Below are 19408 nucleotides of genomic sequence, written 5' to 3'. Positions count from 1 at the left end.
GGTTCATTTCCACTGTGGCACCAACTTTGCCATGAAATGGCAGGGGGAAAATTTCATAGGCTGTGTATTACAAGGCATCTTGAGCCTCCGGGAAACAGATGGGGATGGCTTGAAACACAGAAAGCAAGGGCCAAATTCACTGCTGATATAAGTGAGTGCCACTTCACTGAATCAATAGACTTCCCTGGAATCATATGCATTTACACCAGCACAGAATTTGGCCCTGAATCTTTCCCTATTATTATTTACTGGGAAAGTCATAGTGGCACAATAAATGACCCATCCCATCTCCCCCCCCCCCACATGTTGTATAATTCATGATAATGTTTCAGAATTCAGATTTTTTCTACCCATTTAACTTGCGTGAAGACTGTTTAATGACCTTCTGTATAAATAATGACCTCCTGTAAGCTGTGTATCTTGGAATCTGAGGACAGAGGTTATTTCAGGATGCAGTCGGTTACTGAATGCATTCCCTTTTCCATGTTTGCCAAGTCATCAGAAGGTTAAGAATGTTTAGATCCAGCTAATATCTGAGGAAAAATTGCTGGAAAAGATTCATTCTGAGAAGGCACCCTCTCCTGCATCTTTCCTAAGTGGGTCCAAGGACAGGAAAATACCCCACATCGATTTTTGCAGAACTTCAGTATTTTCTGATTTAACCTACCATGAAGGACACTGGAGCAGGATGTCAAGTTCTATGAACCAGAAGAGGTACACGGCTATTTTTCAGATACTTCTTGCAGCCATACCAGGTGGCCTCATTAGCGCCTACTCAAGAGGACAAAATATGAAGAGTCTTGAAGTCAAAAGAATGGCTACAGGTTGAGACAAAATACTTTGCAGGGAAAAGTCCTAGGAACAACTAAATCAGGCTAAAACTTATGTGTGTTGTTCTTAAGTTAAGAATAAAGGAAAATCCTGGATATGGGTTGAGTTTTCAACACTAACCCTGTGTGTGTACTGTACTGAGAGCAGATAGGAAACTCAGTCCCTTCATAGACACCTTCAGGCAACTTTGAACCTACAGAGGCCTGTCATTCTAGTCAACTTTGATACTCACCATCTTTGTAAAGCACCTTGAGATCTTCTGATGCAAAGTGCTGCATAAGAGTTAGATATTATTATAACTATCACTACTCCCTTTCATCACAGCACTGAAGCAACTTTTTAAAAGACATGGACAGTATAACCCCGCAAATGTTAGCCTATGTGATCCCTGTCTATGAAGTATGTATTTCTATCCTGGGACTGTGTCATTTTCCATAGCAGGTCTCATTGTCTATATCCGTAAGTCTACAAATTTGTCATTTTCTGTATTCTTTATTCTGTCACTCTAGACCTATATTTGGTTGGCATTTTTTGCCTCCATAAATGATCAAGAGTCACCACAGGTAGGCACAAGAGAAGGGATGGCAGAGGAATGCTTTGTGAATCACATTTGAATAACAGAAGCCATGGTTCCTTTGCAAGAAGGTTGGACTAGCAATTTGTGCTGATAGATATCATCATTTTTCAAATGTGGTATTAGATTATTTATTTATAAAAATAATGCTGCATCCATACAAGGAAAGTTGTTGGACTCATCAGTCAAAATCTCATTTTGGAGGAGAGCTAGAATATAATTAAATTTCTGTCCCAAACATCTCTCTAGAAAGGTACCTGTTGATCTCAATAAAGATACTCCTGCAACCCCGCCAAGTATCCTGCTAAACAGACCAGAGGAAAACAGATGACAGATCCCTACATTTCAATGCAAAGAAAAGTAATGGGATCATTCCTGTTTAATTCATTCCAAAAGGACATAGGGGAGTAAGGGCAATGTCATTAATTAGCAACACTGCCTTCAGTTTAAATTGGATCTTGATTTTGTAAACCTATTTTTTAAATTCTTTTCTGATTGTTTTCAATAAGCAAACATATCTTTAAAACAAAGCCATCAATAGCTGCAAATATGGTGACTAATAACATGACTTTTAAGAAAGGTACCATTTAAATACGTTCCTTGAAAGAGGCTGCTGTTGTTCTGCTACCACAAAAACATTAATGATCACTCTAATCTTGTACCTAGTATTCTGTGTATAAAAAAGATAGACTGTCTTGCAGACTCAGCACTAGTAGCTTAACACATTTACTTCCTTTGTTATTTTTGTCATATTAGCTCAGAGTTTTGGGTGAAAGTGATCCAAGATTGCAGCAAGACCTGGTGTAAAGGAATGACCAGAATAAGAAAATATAAGTAAGTTGTTTTATGCCACTACTGCTATGTGCTTCACATTGTCCTTCCCCTTTGAAGTACAGTTTCAGAAGGACCAGCTTCATCTAAGAAGCTGATGGTAGCAAGCTCATTAATAAAACAAGTAAAGAACTTTGGGAGAAATATTGCCTGCACGTTCACTAGCTGTCTCCTACTCCCTTATATGAATTTGTATGGTGGCCTCCAGGTGGCATCACTGCTTTGTTAACAAGAAACTCTTAGAAGGATCCTTTAGAAAATGTAGTATTTTACCAATTTGAATTTCTGATGTAGTAAAATGCATGCAGCTTTGGTTACCTGGTATAAGAGGACAAGATGTAATAGAAGGAATATTCTCAGAGCCAAAAGAATGTGCCAGAAAAGAAACAAAGCATGGCTAAGGAGAGTGGAAATGACCAGTGGAAGGACAATACTTCACTTTCCCACTTTTGTAAGTGGACATGGGGAGAGGAGGCCCGGCTGTTGACAAACCTCCTGTCCTGGCTTGTATGGAGGCTTCTTCACATTCAAAGTAGTCTGTGTGAAACCTAATCAATCAGTCATTTTGGTAAAAGAGAATGAGGCTTGATCCTGCAAACTCTTGATTATGCAAGCAGGCCCATTACCAATTGATTTAATACAATTTTACTTTGCCTTTACATAGCACTTGTAAAGGTGAGTCAGCATTATTAGCCTCCCTATTTTACAGACAGGGTAACTGATGTTCCCAAGGTTAAATAGCACCTCAGTGGCAGAGTCAGGACTAGAACTTGTAGTAGAATTCTGGCCCTACTGAAATCCCTGACAAAGTTCCCAATGACTTCAACAGACCCAGGATTTTACCTGGATCTTTTGACTCTCAGCCCCATGTGCAGTCCACTAGACTGCAGTTGCTTGCCTGCCTCTCATGATTAAGGATTTGAAGGCTCAAGCTCTGTAACTTCTCTCTTGGATAGATCATTCTGATGAGATTTGGTTGCCAATACATTTTATGTACATAGGAAACTGTGTTGGGGGGAGCAGTTTAACAAATTCCTAAAGGCCAGATTCACTCTCCTCACTCACATTAAATAGCACTTTACTGCACAAGCGGTCCCATTAATATCTCATTCACCATGAATAAGGTTATCAGTATCTGATACCAAATATGTAAATACCTTCTGTCTGAATGGAAAATGAGCATGGAACATGTTAACTCCTTCCCCTCCTCCTGCCTCCTTCACATATGAACATCTTGATTAATATGGTCTGCTTGCTAATGCATAGAAATTAATGCATTTTAGGCCTGATTCAAGGCTCAGAGAAGTCAGTGGGAGTCTTTCCATTGACTTCAATGGGCTTTGGATCAAGTCCTTAAAAATTATATATCATTGGCCTGATTACCAGATGTCCTGAACTCTTGCCCCTCCTGTAGACTTCAGCATGAATTGTGGATGCTCAGTACCTCTGAAAATCATGTCAAATAAGTATTATTTGCAAAAAGGAAAACATCTTGGCAAGCTGGATTGAGTACATAGTGTCCTATGATTAGAGCCCTGCAGATCTGCAGACATCCGATGCTTTATATCTGCAGATATCCATATCTGTGGACCATGTTTGCAGATTGTGGATGGATGAGGATCCACATTTTATATTTATGATGCAAATTTTATATCTATGATGAAAATCTGCATCACTTTATATCATGTTTACACCATGTTTATGGTTCGGAGATTGGATGAGGATAAAAATTTTGTATCCGTGCAGGGCTCTACCTATAACAATGTGAAAACCAAATTCTCACAAAGCCTCTTGGCAGAAGAGTGACAGTGAAGTACTCAGTTCAGAGCCTTGTCCTCTTAAATTTTATTGTCATTTGCAAATATACATTCTGAATCATCATGGTAACAAGTACTTCAGTGCCCACTGACTTCAATAAATGGTTATGAGGTGATCCTCACAGAACCAGGCCCATATTAAAGTTTGATCCTGCTTCATTGAAGTGAAAGCAAGCTCAGGCCTGAGGGAGCAAGAGCTGATTGAAACTTTTGTTGCTGTGAGTCACAAATATATGATTTTTGCTTTAGTCTTATCTTCTGAGCCATGCATCATGTAGATAATCTGTGCTGCAAAATTCAATGCTTCTTGTTTTAAGTTGTCTCCCCTCCATTTTTGCACTGATTTTCTCCTATCTTCCATCTACTAGAAGGCATAAGTGGGCAGCAGGCTTTTATCAGTACCTTCATCAAGTGTATTACACAGAAGGGGAAGATCTAAAGCAAGGCTACTATTGCTTGTTGTTATTTATATTATATCTTCATCATCTTACTTCTTACAGAGCATCTTTCATCCTGAAGGATCCCAAAGTCTTTAGAAACTCACACTGGTATTCAAACTATTCACAGGTATCATTTCATCCACAGCAACCAGTGTTGGGTCCACAGTACACTGGATGATAGGACAGGAAGTGAAGAATACCTTATCCAGCTGAAACATCAGAGGGAATTCAAGGAGGCAGAATGTAATTAATCAAATTGGAATTTGGCCAGGGCAAAGGCTTTAACATGTCTACTCTTGTAAAAAGTGCCATAGGATCTTTAAACCCACAGGTGGTCAGGGGATCAGTTTTGTTTCTTATCCAGACACATCTGGCATTGAATCAATGAGAAGAGGCCCACCACCATGACTTGCTGTATATGTCTCCCATCAAATACTAATCTTCCTAAGTTTATGAGATCTGACAGGACAGCAGTGCAAGGTGGCTGCAGGCCACCTTGCATATTTGCAGGTTCTACACAGTATTTTTTGGTAATGAAACAGCAATAATTTTCACTATTAACCTTTCAAATGCCTGAAGCCATGGGGACAATCTGTTGGAATCCCAGGAGAGGGAGTTTTAGGGAAAGAGAGATGAGGATAAAATGGGAGAGATATACCATGAATGTGATGGGAATAAAAGGATATATTTTTATGGAATCCTTCTGGAAAAATCAAGCTTGGTACTCTTTATTTTTCTCCAAGTTGACCTTTTTGCAAGCGTGATGTTTGCTGTTGTGAATAGAATACTTGGCTTTTTAAAATGGTAACATTCATATAAAGTTCAGGTACAGAATGTATTATTCTTTGAATAGAAACAGACCTGATAAATTCCATTATAATTAAGGATTTCAAATTGTGAACAAAATTTTCCTCATCAATCCACAGGGCTTTCTCTTACCCGCATTGTGATATCCAGTATATGTTCCACAGCTAATCTGTTTCCAGAACTCCCAGTGAATTCAACGAGTAACAGCCTGCACAGAAAGAGTGTGGAATAGAGATCCATATTGAAGACAAAATAGGAATTGCCAGCCAGACCAGATCAGATCCATGGTCCATCTAGGTCAGTATTGTCTCCATCAGCAGCCAGAACTGGATGCTTCAAAGAAAGCTGCAGGAAAACTCCCTAGTGAACAATTATGGAATAATCTTCCCCAAAGAAAGTTTCTTTCTAACTCACAGAAGTTAGTAATTGGCTTATGACCTGAAGCATCAGAGTTTATATTCCTTTTAAAAACAGGTTTTTTTCCATATCTGATTGATGTATCTGTGTATGTTTTCATTATCTGAATAAATGTCTGATCATGGCTAGCCTACATCATATCCCATGGCAGTGAATTCTACGGGTAACTTGTGTCTTGTGTAAAGTAATTTCCTTGTATTGGTTTTAAATGTGTTGCCTTTCAATGTCACTGAATGTTTCCTTGTTCTAGTGTTATGAAAGGGTAAATAAGAGCTCCTCTCCTCTTTATGGTGCTTTTTCTCGACCTTTCAATTTTATGTACAGCTCTGTTGAGGAGAGACAAACCGAGTACTATGTTTATGATTTGGATTGTAAATTCCTGCCATGTATCGTTAGTATAAACATGGTTCATTATTCAAATGGATGCCCTTGAATATTTCCACTACAGTAACCAATGTGGTTTCCTTTCATTCTACACCAACTAACTTTTTCCATCATTTTAGTCTGTACTGCATCTCGTTTCTTATGCTCCTCTGTACCCAACAGCTTTCTCTGACTGCTACCACTCTTGGTTCCACGCTTTCTTTCATGCGGCCTCTATGCTCAGCACACTGACACTTTTAGTGTACCATGAACCTTTTAATACCCACTCCTCTGTCTCCAAACCTTCCTGGACTTGACCCATTGCCCAGCTTATGGCTGAGCTTGAGCCTAAACCTACTGAGTGCCAAGTATCTTCTGCAAACTGCTGAGCCCCCTCAGCTCTGGTTGAAGTATGTGGGAGTTGAGAGTGTTCAGCAATTTGCAGGATCAAGTCTTCAGATGGCTAGCGCTTGTGGGCAGGGAGCTTGACCCAAAGGAACTGCTGGCACAACTCCTTTGAAGTCAATGGAGTTACACCAGGGATGAATTTCTCCCGGTGCCTCTTTCTGGTTTTGTAAAGGCCATTGCACACTTACTACTCTGTAAATAAGAAACATCTTTAAGGCTAAAAAAAACCCCAAACCAAACCTAGGCTTGTAGAACATGGTTAGGTGCCCTTTCACACCCTATTTGCTTTCCAGCCACCCACCTACATGAGTTTTTCAGTGCTTAGTACATTCTGTACACTTCCTTTTTAACCATGGCCTGACACTTACTGAGTCATTCTCACTGTGCACTGGGGATGGGAGGGGGCATTTCCTGCAGCTGACAGGCAAAAGTGTTCCTCAAGGGGATTTGCCTAACTTGGGTGTTTCAAGGGACTGCCCATGTTCACTGTGCAGGACTGTGGGCTGCAAAAAGACCATTCTAAAGGATTCAGGCAAAAAAAGAGAACAACCGTCAAGTATATTTTCCTTTGTAATTCCCTTTCGTGAGTTGTTTCTCAGTTGGTTCCGTTGCTATCACTCTGAATACCATTTTGCACGCCCTTCTAGAACGGAGTTTATGTCTGTGTGAGGGACGATAAGACATGATGGGTGGTGGTCTTACTCCACCCACTCTGACCACATAACCTTTCCCCGGCTTGCTTTGTTTTTTTTCTTATCCTCTTCTCTGGATGGCAGGACATAGGGGGGAGGAGGGATAGCTGCCCCCTCATTATCAGCACACTGCAGAGAAAACACACAGCAACACATCCCTTTGCAGTATAGCCACCTTTCACACATATCCTTCCTAACTTCACTGGCCGTGTTGTATGCTTCACATTGCCAGGTCCACTGTATCGCGGCTGCGCTTCAGCACAAAGCTGAATATTCATTCAAAGCATGATATCAGCAATGCACAGGCAGGGCTCCAAACTATGCTCCATGCTCATGCAAAACTTCATCGGGGGGTTAAGGATCAGGCCTGCAGTGTTGTGTGTTTCTAATGGTTGCTGCCACTAAAATCCTGTGTAGAGCTGGTTACCTTCCACCAGGTTCTCTCATCATTCAGGGATGTGTCTATAAATGTTGTGGCTTGTAATCCTCCCACCTATCCCCTTCAGAAGGCTTTACCTGCTAGGAGCACCCTCCCAGGACTTGAATGCTCAGAGTTCATTTCTTCTCAGCTTCCCACAACTAGAGTCTATCCTGACAGGTATCTATGGCCTTGTAAAAACCCCATTGTTGTGCCTTCAGCGGCAAGTTAGCTATAGTTACCACTAGATCCCCAATGACATATATATATAGCTCAGTTCATTTCTCACCACCTATAACAAAACCTTTAACCTTTTCTGTTCCAATGGTGTTTTTTTATTCTGACAGCAAGGCCTCATATTTATTATCTTTCCTCCTTTCCCACTGCTTTTTCCCACTGCTTAGTTTTGTCTGAATTTTTACTGGGTGGCCTTTTATATTATTATTTTAAATAAATATTTATTTTATGTTGTTTTTAGGATATTGCATCACATCCCAAGCACTTCGATGTTTCTTTATATAAATAACAGTGTTAGGATTAAAACAGGTGAGGAGAAACCTAACAATCAATCAGACATTGCTGTTCTGTAGATCATGGTGTTGAATTCATCAGCAAGAGTTTAAATTCAACAATGATAAATTTGGGAATCCAAGGACAAGAATTAGAGTCCAAGAGAGAGAGTTTTCAAAATGGTGTGGATTATCTGGAAAGGAACTGGCAGCTTGTGGAGTGATAGTGTTAACCAGTCGGTGTGTACCAGTTGGTAGCATGTATAATATTGCTTCTGTCTTCTCTAACAACAATCTGTGATGCTATGATGGAATAGCAATAAATGTGTGAGGAAAGATGAGCTTGTGGTTTAAATACTAGCCTACAACTGAGGAGATCTGGGTCCAAGTTTTGACTCTGCCACAGGCTTTGGTTCTCTGCACTCCTTCTGTAAAATGGGGCTAATAATACCTTCCTGGGCTGTCATATCTGTTTAGGCCCCGATCTTGCAATGACTTTAGCACATGCTTAACTTTAAGTTTGTGTTCTATTGTCTTATTCATGTTTATGAGTTTGTAGGATCAGACCCTAGACTGTAAATTCTTCTGGACACAGACCGTCTTGCTATGCATTCATACAGGCCTAGCACAATAGGGGCTGCTAGATACTATTGTAATAAAATAATAAATAGTAGTAAACTTGAGACAGCCAGCAAGGCATGAAGACTAATCCAGATTATGTCATCAATGTCTCACGATGTATGTCTTGCTTTGTGCTTAACAGAGACACCTTTGTAGCCTCAAGAGAGCTTTCTTAAACTAACTTTTCACTGGCTGTGCTATTTGGATACAGACTGTCCTACTTCAGTTTACTATACTTCTTGCTATCTTACCTGACCAGGAGAAGGGGGTATAATTTACCATACACCTATATATATATTAGTCTCCATTAAAACCCCTTTTATTTTATTCCTAGTTGCATCATTGATGAGCATGAGCTTTCTCTACCCATTCAGATTGTTGTACAATATGAAGGATGTTTAATAGGCAGGCACAGCCAGTGCCAGTGTTAGCCCTTTGGAGGTCCTAAACAGGAATATTCCCCGCCCCCAATACTAACACAGGCAAGTTCTTATAATAAAAAGCAAATAGGGGCCCCCTTGAGCTGCTTGGGGCCCTAAGCAATTGCTTAGCCTGCTTATGCCTAGCACTGGCTCTGGACACAGAGCTAGTATCTGGTCAGGAAGAGCCATTACAAAGTGTTACTTAGGTAGATTAGGGTTTGTTGTTGGTGGGGACCCTAATGCATTTTTTCTGTCTTCTTTGGGTTTGAGCCTGTGGTACTTATTTAACTAAAATCCCAGTGAAGCCAGTGGAATTTGGCTTAACAAATAATAACAATAATACCTAGCTCTTCTATCGTGCTTATTGTCAGTAGAGCTCAAAGCACTTTACAAAGAAGGCCAGTATAAGTATTTTATGGATGGGGAAACTGAGGCACCGAGCGGTGAAGTGACTTTCCCCAGCTCGCCCAGCAGGCCAGTGGCAGGGCCACAAAGGACTGCCGGATCTGGCCGTTTCTATTTCTTTCCAATTCAAGCAGGAAAGATTTTAATTTTGGAGTCCGCTGTCATCTGTCTTCCTAATCAGTATTCCCTCAACTATTGACCCTGTATTAGTTTACTCTGACCCATCCTGGACCTGTTTCCTAATCCGTATGAAACATAGCTAACCATTTTTGTTTCTTATATTGTCCATTTTTTTATTTACCAGGCCTATGCTCTTCCTGAATTTAATGCTGTTATCTTGGAAGAGGATTTTCCTGCTCAGCTGCCATAACAAACAAGGGATCCACTTGCAATCTGCCTTGGGTTATTGTAGATGTTAAGCTCATTTGGATCCCTATTGCTTATGACTTGCTTTGAACAAGGATATGTTTGTGGGCGGTGAGGCTAGCAAATCAGAAGGGAAACTATTTATTCGGAACTAATTTATTCTGGTGAAACTAACTGAGGAGGAGTGGGGATGTTTGGAGAAGTGAGACTTTTACTTCTGGCCAAGAAGATGGTGCAGCTGTGAAAGGAGGAAAACCAGTGACATGGACAGCCAGGCTGCACAATATTTTAAACTCTGTTCTGTTGAAATGCGTCTGCTCATTAGAAGTAACCCACGGAGCTTACTACTATTATTATCACCAATTACTGTTTCCTATCAAAGGGAACTGGATGAGAGAAGTTAGAGTGTCTTGTTGTTTGCTTTGTTAGTCCCCATTTGTGGAGACATCAGAATACATGGCAGCAGTAAAAAATGAGGAGCATTCCCTAGTCCAGCTACTGCTGATGTATCAGGCCCTGAAGAAGCTGGATATTCTGCATGTGATGCGTGGAGATGAGCTTGCTGACTACCACTCCCTCAAAAGTACAGGCTGTGGGGACAGGCCAGACAGTCACCTTTTGAAGACATGAGGAGAATGGAGATGTCACAGGCTGCGCCCCTTTGTTATCCTAGACCAATGATTCTCAGCCTTTCCAGACTGCCGTATCCCTTTCAGGAGCCTGATTTGTCTTGCATACCCCAAGTTTTGCCTCACTTAAAAACTACTTGCTTACAAAATCAGACATAAAAATACAGAAGTGTCATAGCCACACTATTACTGAAATATTGCTTACTTTTTCATTTTTACCATATAATTATAAAATACATTGATTGGAATATAAATATTGTGCTTACATTTCAGTGTATAGTACATAGAGCAGTATAAACAAGTCATATGAAATTTTAGTTTGTACTGATTTTTCTAGTGTTTTTTTTATGTAGCCTGTTGTAAAACTAATCAAATATCTAGATGAGCTGATGTACCCCCTGGAAGACCCCTGCATACCCCCAGGGGTATGTCTACATGTACCCCTGTTTGAGAACCACTGTTCTAGACAAGGATGAGTTGAGTGTTCTGTGCTACCTGGCCCTATGCCGGGGTGCCTGAAAGGGGCTTTATTGAGTCAGATAGTGGTTGTGGGGTTTTGAGACACTTCAGTTGGGAAAGAATTAGAGGCAGTTGAGCTTAGTTAGACTCAGAATCTTGAAAAGAATCTGGGTTAGTTACAGGAGGTGCTGGGCAGAATCCAAAGCAGGGAGTGCTACAGGGGACTAGCTAATTGGGTTTATGTTCATAGTTAGTTCTTTTTATGGATTTAAGCCTCATGAATAGAATGTGGCTAGAGGCTGAGACAGCTCTAAGGTTTTATGTGTTGTTTTGTTTCACATGACTCCTGTAAAAAACAAACCTGAAAGCTCAGCAGTTTCATTTCTGTTTCAATGACCCTCTGCTGAACTTTCTCTCCAGCCAGTCAGACCCTGGCCCTGCCAAACCAAGGCCTGGTTCTCCTCCCACTTAAACCAGTGTAACTCCATTGGCTTCATTTGTGTCACTCCTGCTTTACCGCAATGAATATGAAAGAAGAATCAGGCCTTCTGCCCTCTTCAGGAATCAGGAGAAGCTCTGAGAGTTTCAGGTTCATATCAAACATGGAAACCACAACCCTAATTTTCTCCTCCAAGACTTTAGCACTGAAGGTTGATTATATTTGTTATGAGGAATATTAAAAGGTATTTGTGTGACAATTAATATTATAAAGGTCCAGAGCTTTCACTACAGTAGTTTACAGAAATAATAAAAAAAAAGATTTTACAGGAACTTTATGTATTTTTGTCACCATTCATTGCTGCTCACGTTTCATGCATATTGAACTGGAACCACTTTCCTGAACCTTCACATTTGGATTCAGATTTGACCTTTGTTGCTAGTTGTATACCATGAACTTAAGGGAAGATGCTGCTTCACAAGATCCTTCATGCTATTCCTGACCAGGATTCCATCAAGTTCACAGCTTCCTTATTGCTCCATAATCCCCTCTGGACTCATATGGCAGGGGTGTTTTCATACAATTTCAAACTGCAGTCTTTCTGCAGGTGCTGAAACAAGGCATTACATTTGTCAGTATCACATATATAACAAAATACATAGGAACAATCTCCTCCTCTGTGTAACTGTACTGACGTCAATGGAAATACACCAGATATTAATTTGGGCCATTATTTTTGCCCCCTGCAATGCGGAGATACTGTTTATGGTGCAGCCATGAGCTGTAGCAACTTTCTGTTTTTCATCAGTCCTATTAATACAGAAATCATGATGAGTTAATTGAGATTTCTTAGGTGAGTTTTTGTGATCAAAAAAGATCCATTTTATGTTCAAATGCTTCATTTTCAGGGAAGTGGTTTTACTCTCTGCCTGACTGAAACATCTCAGAGTTCTGAGGCTTAGCAGAAAAACCATAGGTGCTGGAACTAGGGGTGCTGCCATACCCCTGGCTTGAAGTAGTAATAACAACCCAAATTACATGGTTTCTGCCTTCAGCATCCCCATTATAAAAATTGTTCCTACACTAATGCAGAAAGCCCCAGAATCAGACCCAAAGTTTGACTTCATACCCTCATTTTGAAACCACCATAAATTCATGACACAATGCTAAAGTCTGTATTCTATAATTAAACCTGCATATGGAGGCTTTGACAAGTTGTCATCTGAAAATGGTCACACTAAATGTATCTAGCTAAATGATAATGTTCTCATTCCCATAAGTGAAGATCCACACTGGTGGATACAGGGAGGTCACCCTGAGAGCGAAGGGCTACGAGGTGCAGATGGATGCCCTGATTGTCGGAGCCCTGGGAGCTTGGGACCCCTGCAACGAGCGTGTGCTGCGGACCTGCGGGATCAGTCGATGGTACGCACGGCTCATGCGGCGCCTCATGGTCTCGGACACAATCCGATGGTCCAGGGACATCTACATCGAACACATCACCGGCCACCGACAGTACCAGGAGGTGTGAGCCAGTACAACATCGTGCATCAACCATGGGAAAGGGACTGAGAGACTTTTTTTTTCCCCATTGGACCATATGAACTGGAACCATAAACTCACTGAACATTTTTCAGAGTAGCAGCCATGTTAGTATGTATTCACAAAAAGTAAAGGAGTACTTGTGGCACCTTAGAGACTAACAAATTTATTTGAGCATAAGCTTTCGTGAGCTACAGCTCACTTCATCGGATGCAACTTCATCCGATGAAGTGAGCTGTAGCTCACGAAAGCTTATGCTCAAATAAATTTGTTAGTCTCTAAGGTGCCACAAGTACTCCTTTTCACTGAACATTAAATCCTACCAAATGAGGGTAGATCCATCCTCATCATCATATCCGCTCATTATACTCCACACCTGAACATAGCCATTATATGGACAACATACCCCCATATTTCAATGTCTGTACTTTGACCCGTTAAACTTTTACCCTCAATCAGGGAGATTGCAGATTATGTATTCCTTACGCCACCCACTCCTAAACTGAACTTCGCGCCCTTTGTTAATCTGTACCTTATTCCCTGATAACCAGAAACTTCTATGCCTAAACTCTGTACCGTTTTCTTTTTACTTCAACATTATGCTAAGAGGGTAATTGGGCATCTTGGCTGCCTTTTACTTGTATGTGCAAACAGCTAACTCCCACCACCACCTTCAGGTGACTGTATCAGCAGGAGGGGTGACTGATTGAGGATGATCAAAAAAAGAATGAGGGAAGTGAAAGAAAGCTACAAGGTGCATTTTCTTGCCAATCTTATGCACTTCCCTCCTACAGCATTAAAGATGAACAAATGGTTCATTTGTTGCTGAGATGCTGCACATCTGTGTCTGATCATAGTTAATTATAAAGAGCGGAGTCTCTGTAATATTCCCGGTCCCAGAGCTCTGGAGTGCCCATCGCTTTATTCTGTAGCTTTCACTGCCAACTTTTGTAGCTGCCTCTTTCTATTATCAAGCATCAAAAAGGTAGAGATTTTACAGGATCCCTGGCAAGTAACACAAAGTATCCCTGCTTAATACTACAGCAATGACTAATCAGGGTGTCCCAGGAGGAGAGCATTGCAATAACTCTTGCAAGGGTAATAAGGACAATTTTCACAGCTGTGACATTTTAAGCCAAGCGAAATGTAACAAACTAGGTTTGTTCTTTCCTAGCAAAAGTGTTATGGCACAGCAGGTAAACTACACTCTAAACCGAAAAGGATTCTCCATAGGAGATGCATGGTACCAAGAATGGCCATATGACTAGCTGTAATGTTTGTTTCAGAGTAGCAGCCGTGTTAGTCTGTATTCACAAAAAGAAAAGGAGTACTTGTGGCACCTTAGTGACTAACAACTTTATTTGCGCATAAGCTTTCGTGAACTACAGCTCACTTCATCAGATGCATATCATAGCAGAGCTAATAGCTAAATTCTATTAATTGCTGAATGCTGTTTTGTTTGGCAAATACAGGAAGCAGTTTACATGGCTACGTGGTGCTCTGGTTCACAGTGCCTCTGAAATAGTATTATTGTAAGGGGATAATACTGATTAGGGACAGTTCCCTGAGGAAGGAGGGCCTTTTGATGATTGAGTCATTTCCTTTCTCTGCTCTACTTCAGTAAGATAGTGCTTCTCTCACCACAGACACACACCCTTTGTATCCGTAGAGTCCCCAGCAGGGAGTTCAAAGGCACACACCCTGGCCTGAGATGGAGGTGCTTGAGTTTACAGCCCCTAGAAAATGAAGTAAAGCGGTGATCAGTGGAAATATGTCACAAGTTTGGGTGCTCCCCTGTCACATAAAACTAATACTACTTTGTACTTATCTTTTCACTGAAGGATCTCAAAGCACTTTTAACAATCCATTAAGTCACACAATACCCGTGACACTTTTAAGCAATATGTTGTTTAGTTTAAGGGATTTGCCCAAAGTTACACTGTGAGTCAGGCACAGAGCTGGAAACAGAATCCAGAAGTGAAATCCTGATCCCATTGAAGTCAATGGAAGTTTTTCCACCTCAGTGGGGCAAGGTTTTCACCCCAGGTGTCCTGGGTCCCAGTCCAGATCATACTACTTCTTAATTTTCTATCTATCACTCTGTTGGAAAAGAAATCCTCTTTCCTAGAAAGATGTTTAAACGCTACATTGAACACTTTTTGTTAAAAAAAGTGAGAGATTCAAAGAATCTGCTTTCTTAAAACAGAAATCCTGGACTAGTTAGTAGGACTTTGCTTCTTCTTACTATTTGTTAAATTCACAAAGGAAAGTAAATCAGTCTGTACAGAACTTTACACAGTGTATAGTTGTTGTGTGAAACTTGATGACTAGCTAGAGTACAGAACCTGTTCTCCATCAAATACTATTGTTAGTCCCATGTTTCATACACCTATTGGGCTTGTTTCTGCTCTGCTAACTTGGTGTATATCTGGAGTAACTCCACTGCAGTCAATGGAATAACACCAACTGGGGTAAGTGAGAGGAGAATCAGGCCCAGGGTTTTTCCTCCAGTCTTTGAGTTCCAGAGTTATCCTGCCACCAATACATTAACTCATGAATATAGAGTTTTTGCTAGTCTCCTCTATATTGCTCCATGTCTGCCACTCAATCCATTAGAACGTTAGTCTTCACAGTCTAGAGAGTTCAGGAAGCTTTTGTGCAGATCAGGAGCAGTAAGCCTTGGTTTTCTTGTTTAATGTTTTCTCAAGTGCTGATGACAGGTGCCAGTCCTGGAGAGTGAGGGTCTTTCCTCATGCACAAGACACATACAGCATGGGCAAGGCAGTGCAAACTCACCCCACTTTATCCCCACTGTACCTTAGCCCTGGCCTGCCAGACCACTTCCACAGGTCACAGGGTGGTTCATTCCTCAGGCCATTAAGTCTTTGCTTTTGTGTTAAAATTATGAGCAAGCGATTAGTTAATACCAGCTGTAGTGGTGTGACATGGACACCTGCCATCAGTGAGGAACATGGAAACCATCCATCGGAGGAAGACTATTAGCTTGATTCGCATAGACCACTGAACACCCATTACATGGTGGCAACTGCTGGTCACTACCAATTTGGGGCTAATTCAGACTAGGGACCTAGAAGTGAAAAGTTACATATCCTATTACTGGAGATGAGCCCAAACCAAAACCCCAGCTTCTCTCCCCTGAAAAAACTGGGGAAATTCAGCTCCAGATTGAGATGTTGAGACTAGGTCTATCTCTACCCAGTCTCCAAACCTGAGCCTTCCAGTCTACTTAACATTGGTCATGTGACGAGAGGGAATGTTTTAATGAAACTGAAAGCCAAACCATTGATTAGCAAGAAAATGCTTCTATTATCACTTCCGAGCTAAAACAGGATTCTCCAAAATGTTTTTCCTTTCGAGGTGCAGTAATTGTTTTACGATTAGACAGGAAGCTGTACCAGCATTATTGCTCTAAAGGAGCCAGTGTTATCAAAAAACAACACATCAGGGCCTGTCCTCACAGGAAGGGAATTGTGAGTAATCAACAGTGCTATAATCCAATTGGCTGCTGGTCCCTTTGTGCGGACAGTACAGTAGGCAGGAAAAAAAGCGTTTAGGGACTTGTTTGCAACAAAAGTATTTGAAGAGTCCAAATTCCCCTCTGTTTCTCACTGGGGCTTTTCCAAGCATTTACGGTATTTCCTTAATCAGCAGGCACACAAACCACCAGGGTGACTATACAAGGCCTTTACAACTGTACAACCCCATGAAGGGCATTTTAGAAACTATGAGTCTGACTCACCCCTGGCCACCCCATCACTGCAAAGCTGCCCCACAGCCACAGAAAAGAATCACCCTACTGCAGGGGAGCCTCAGGTGGCATAGTCATAGGCATCATCTCCTACAGCCTGTCCTCTGTGAAGGGCCAGATTAACTCTCCTGTAGGCCCAGGGCTATAGATTTTGTGGGGCCCCTGCATACAAGTCTTTTTCCTAATTTAAAACAAAACGATCACAATTATGGCATAGAGGCTATTAACACTATACTAAAATTGCCTTTTAATTAACATTAAACCATATGTGGTTACATTTCAGTCTTAAAACATGTAGAATATAGTTAAGTTAATTCAAAATAACCTACTTCTTACCTTAGAACAGCTGTTATATTTGTTTCTTTCTGGGAGGGAGTTTGGGTGCAGGAGGGGGCTCCAGGCTGGGGCAGAGTGTTGGGGTGCAGGAGAGGGTGAGGGGTGCGGGCTCTGGGAGGGAGTTTGGTGCAGGAGGTGATTCTGACCTAGGGCAGGAGGTTGGGGTGCAGGAGGGGAATACAAGGTGCAGGCTCCAGCTGGCAGGTGCTTAGCACAGGTGGCTCCTGGCCGGCGGTGCAGCAGGGCTCAGGCAGGTTGCCTGCCTGCCATAGACCCATGCTGCTCCCAGAAGCAGCCAGCTGCTGGCACATCTCTGCATGCCCCTGGGGGGAAGGGGAACAGCCTGTCTCCTTGTGCTGCCCGCGCCCACAAGCGCTACCTCCACAGCTCCCATTGGCCGGTTCCTGGCCAATGGGAGCTATGGGGACGGTGTTGAGGGTGGGGACAGCATCCTGAGCCTCCTCCCCCACACCCTGCCAGGGGCTGCAGAGACGTGCCAGCAGCCAGCCGCTTCCAGGAGCAGCGTGGGGCCGCGGCATGCAGGCAGGCTGCCTGCCTGAGCCCTGCTGCGCTGCTGGACTTTTAGCAGCCTGGAGATCACGATCGACTGGCAGAGGTTCCAGGATCAACCAGTCAATTGTGATCGACACGTTGGTGACCACTGAATTATATATAATTATGGATTTATTTTTGCAGAGACCTTCTTAGTCTGAGGCCATGGGCTGCAGTCCTAAAGCCCCTGCATTAATCCAGCCCTCCCGCTGTGGGTAGCTGGTCTGAGTGTTTTATATAAGAGATTCATGTATCTGTACATGTGTGTACATGCAGATAGTCACTGGGGCAGGGGCTGTGGCCAGAATAAGGAGGTATGGTCAGGGCTCTCATACAGGGCTGATTCCCAGCTACCATAATGCCCCCTTGGGACTGCTGGCAGCTGGTATAAATTAAAGCTGTGCTCAGGCTCGTCTCCTCTAGTGTATGCCTAGGAGATAGCTCTTCTCAGGCTCAGGGAAGGACAAAGATAGCTTCAAGCTACCCTGCCACCGGCACCATCTTGAGGAGCACCAAATGCTCCTTGGTTAGAAGTGAGGATCATGATGACCAGTGAAATGTAGTCATGCCTGGTATTCAGTGTCAGGGATGCATATACCATGCTGCACAGCAGTGAGGGGAAAGGATAATTCAGCCAAGGACTGTGGAAGTCCCCAGCTCTGACCAGAAGACAAAAGTGATTTATAAGACCATTTTCTTGAAGGGGCTTTGACTCCTTTTCCTTGTTGGTGCATTATGGGATTCATAGTTTTAGACTTGAAGTTGACCATTTAGAGAGCTAAGTTCCTGCCTATGCTGGCAAATAAGGTACTTTTGTCTAAATGGTAATGTCTGTGCCTGTAAAAAAGGAAGCCAGCACTGAAACCCTGGCTCTGTATGTTTTTCAAAGAGACTGAGAGTCAGAAATAACACTTAATCTCCAGCTACTTACTCTGATGGACTTGTGTCCCTGAGGTGATATAGGTGGAGAGTGATGGTCACTCATCACTTGAATACCTCCTAATCTTGGCATGGAACTCACATCAGTTTTAAAGGAGGGTCCTCATTCCAATAGCCTACCTGAAACAAGAGCATTTACACCACTGCTGTCCAAAGCGAGGCAGAGCTTTACATGAGGGTAAAACATAGCTGACCAATGGGAGATCCTCAGGAGTTTAACTGAAGTAGCTAGGAGTCTGAATATGTCATGACCAGGACATGGGCAGTCTGACCTAGCGGTCAGAGCAGGAGTTGGAAGTCAGGTGAGGTCAGACACCAGGAAATCAGAGTCCAAGCCAGGCCAGAAGGCAAACAAAGAGTCAGGTGTCAGGAGACAGGCAGAGTCAGGTTACCAGGAGATCAGCAGCAGGCAAGAGGAGCTGGTATTGCCAAGGAAGCAGTCCTAAGCAGGATGAACCCACTTACATGGACAACTTCCTGTTTGTCTGCTGGGTTTAAATAGGAGCTGTGAACCAATGAGGATCCCCAATGAGCACTCGGCCAATCAACTCCCAGGACTGGAGTCCTCTATCAAAGGTCAACTCCTATTCTGGTGACAGTAGGGCAGTGGGTGGCAGGTTGGAACTTACTGATTCCAAAAACGCCCTATGGCCCAGTATTCAAGACTCATGGTTCCTGACAGAATAGAACCCCTGGCAAAGATATATGTCTCTGCTGGCATAAAAGGAACTATTTGAAAAAGATAGCCAGTAAAGTTTTCAAAAACCTGGGAGTGCAAATGATCACTTATGAAAATGGTACTCAGGCTCCTGAATCACATGG

General features: G+C 42.3%; 2 long non-coding RNA genes across 3 annotated transcripts in view; one reads left to right on the top strand and one right to left on the bottom strand.

Annotated features, from left to right (window-relative positions):
* Nucleotides 1-10722, top strand: part of LOC122460599 — a 29352-nt gene extending 18630 nt beyond the window's left edge. The window contains exons 2-4 of one of the 2 annotated variants that reach the window (XR_006282015.1): nt 2162-2239; nt 5420-5597; nt 9860-10722. This is a non-coding gene — a long non-coding RNA (uncharacterized LOC122460599). Of the gene's footprint in view, nt 1-2161; nt 2240-5419; nt 7072-9859 lie in introns of both variants that reach the window. The other variant, XR_006282014.1, reaches the window with a different exon arrangement.
* Nucleotides 10723-11766: 1044 nt separating this feature from the next.
* On the bottom strand, nt 11767-17145 carry LOC122460598. The gene is made up of 3 exons (XR_006282012.1): nt 17096-17145; nt 14645-14726; nt 11767-12058 (listed from the first exon to the last, which is right to left on the bottom strand). It is a non-coding gene; the product is annotated as an uncharacterized LOC122460598 (long non-coding RNA).
* Nucleotides 17146-19408: the final 2263 nt, after the last annotated feature.

This window comes from Dermochelys coriacea, chromosome 6, assembly GCF_009764565.3.
Source record: "Dermochelys coriacea isolate rDerCor1 chromosome 6, rDerCor1.pri.v4, whole genome shotgun sequence".
Lineage (NCBI taxonomy): Eukaryota > Metazoa > Chordata > Testudines > Dermochelyidae > Dermochelys > Dermochelys coriacea.
Note: the sequence above shows the minus strand (reverse complement) of the source record. Positions and strands in the feature narration are given on the sequence as shown.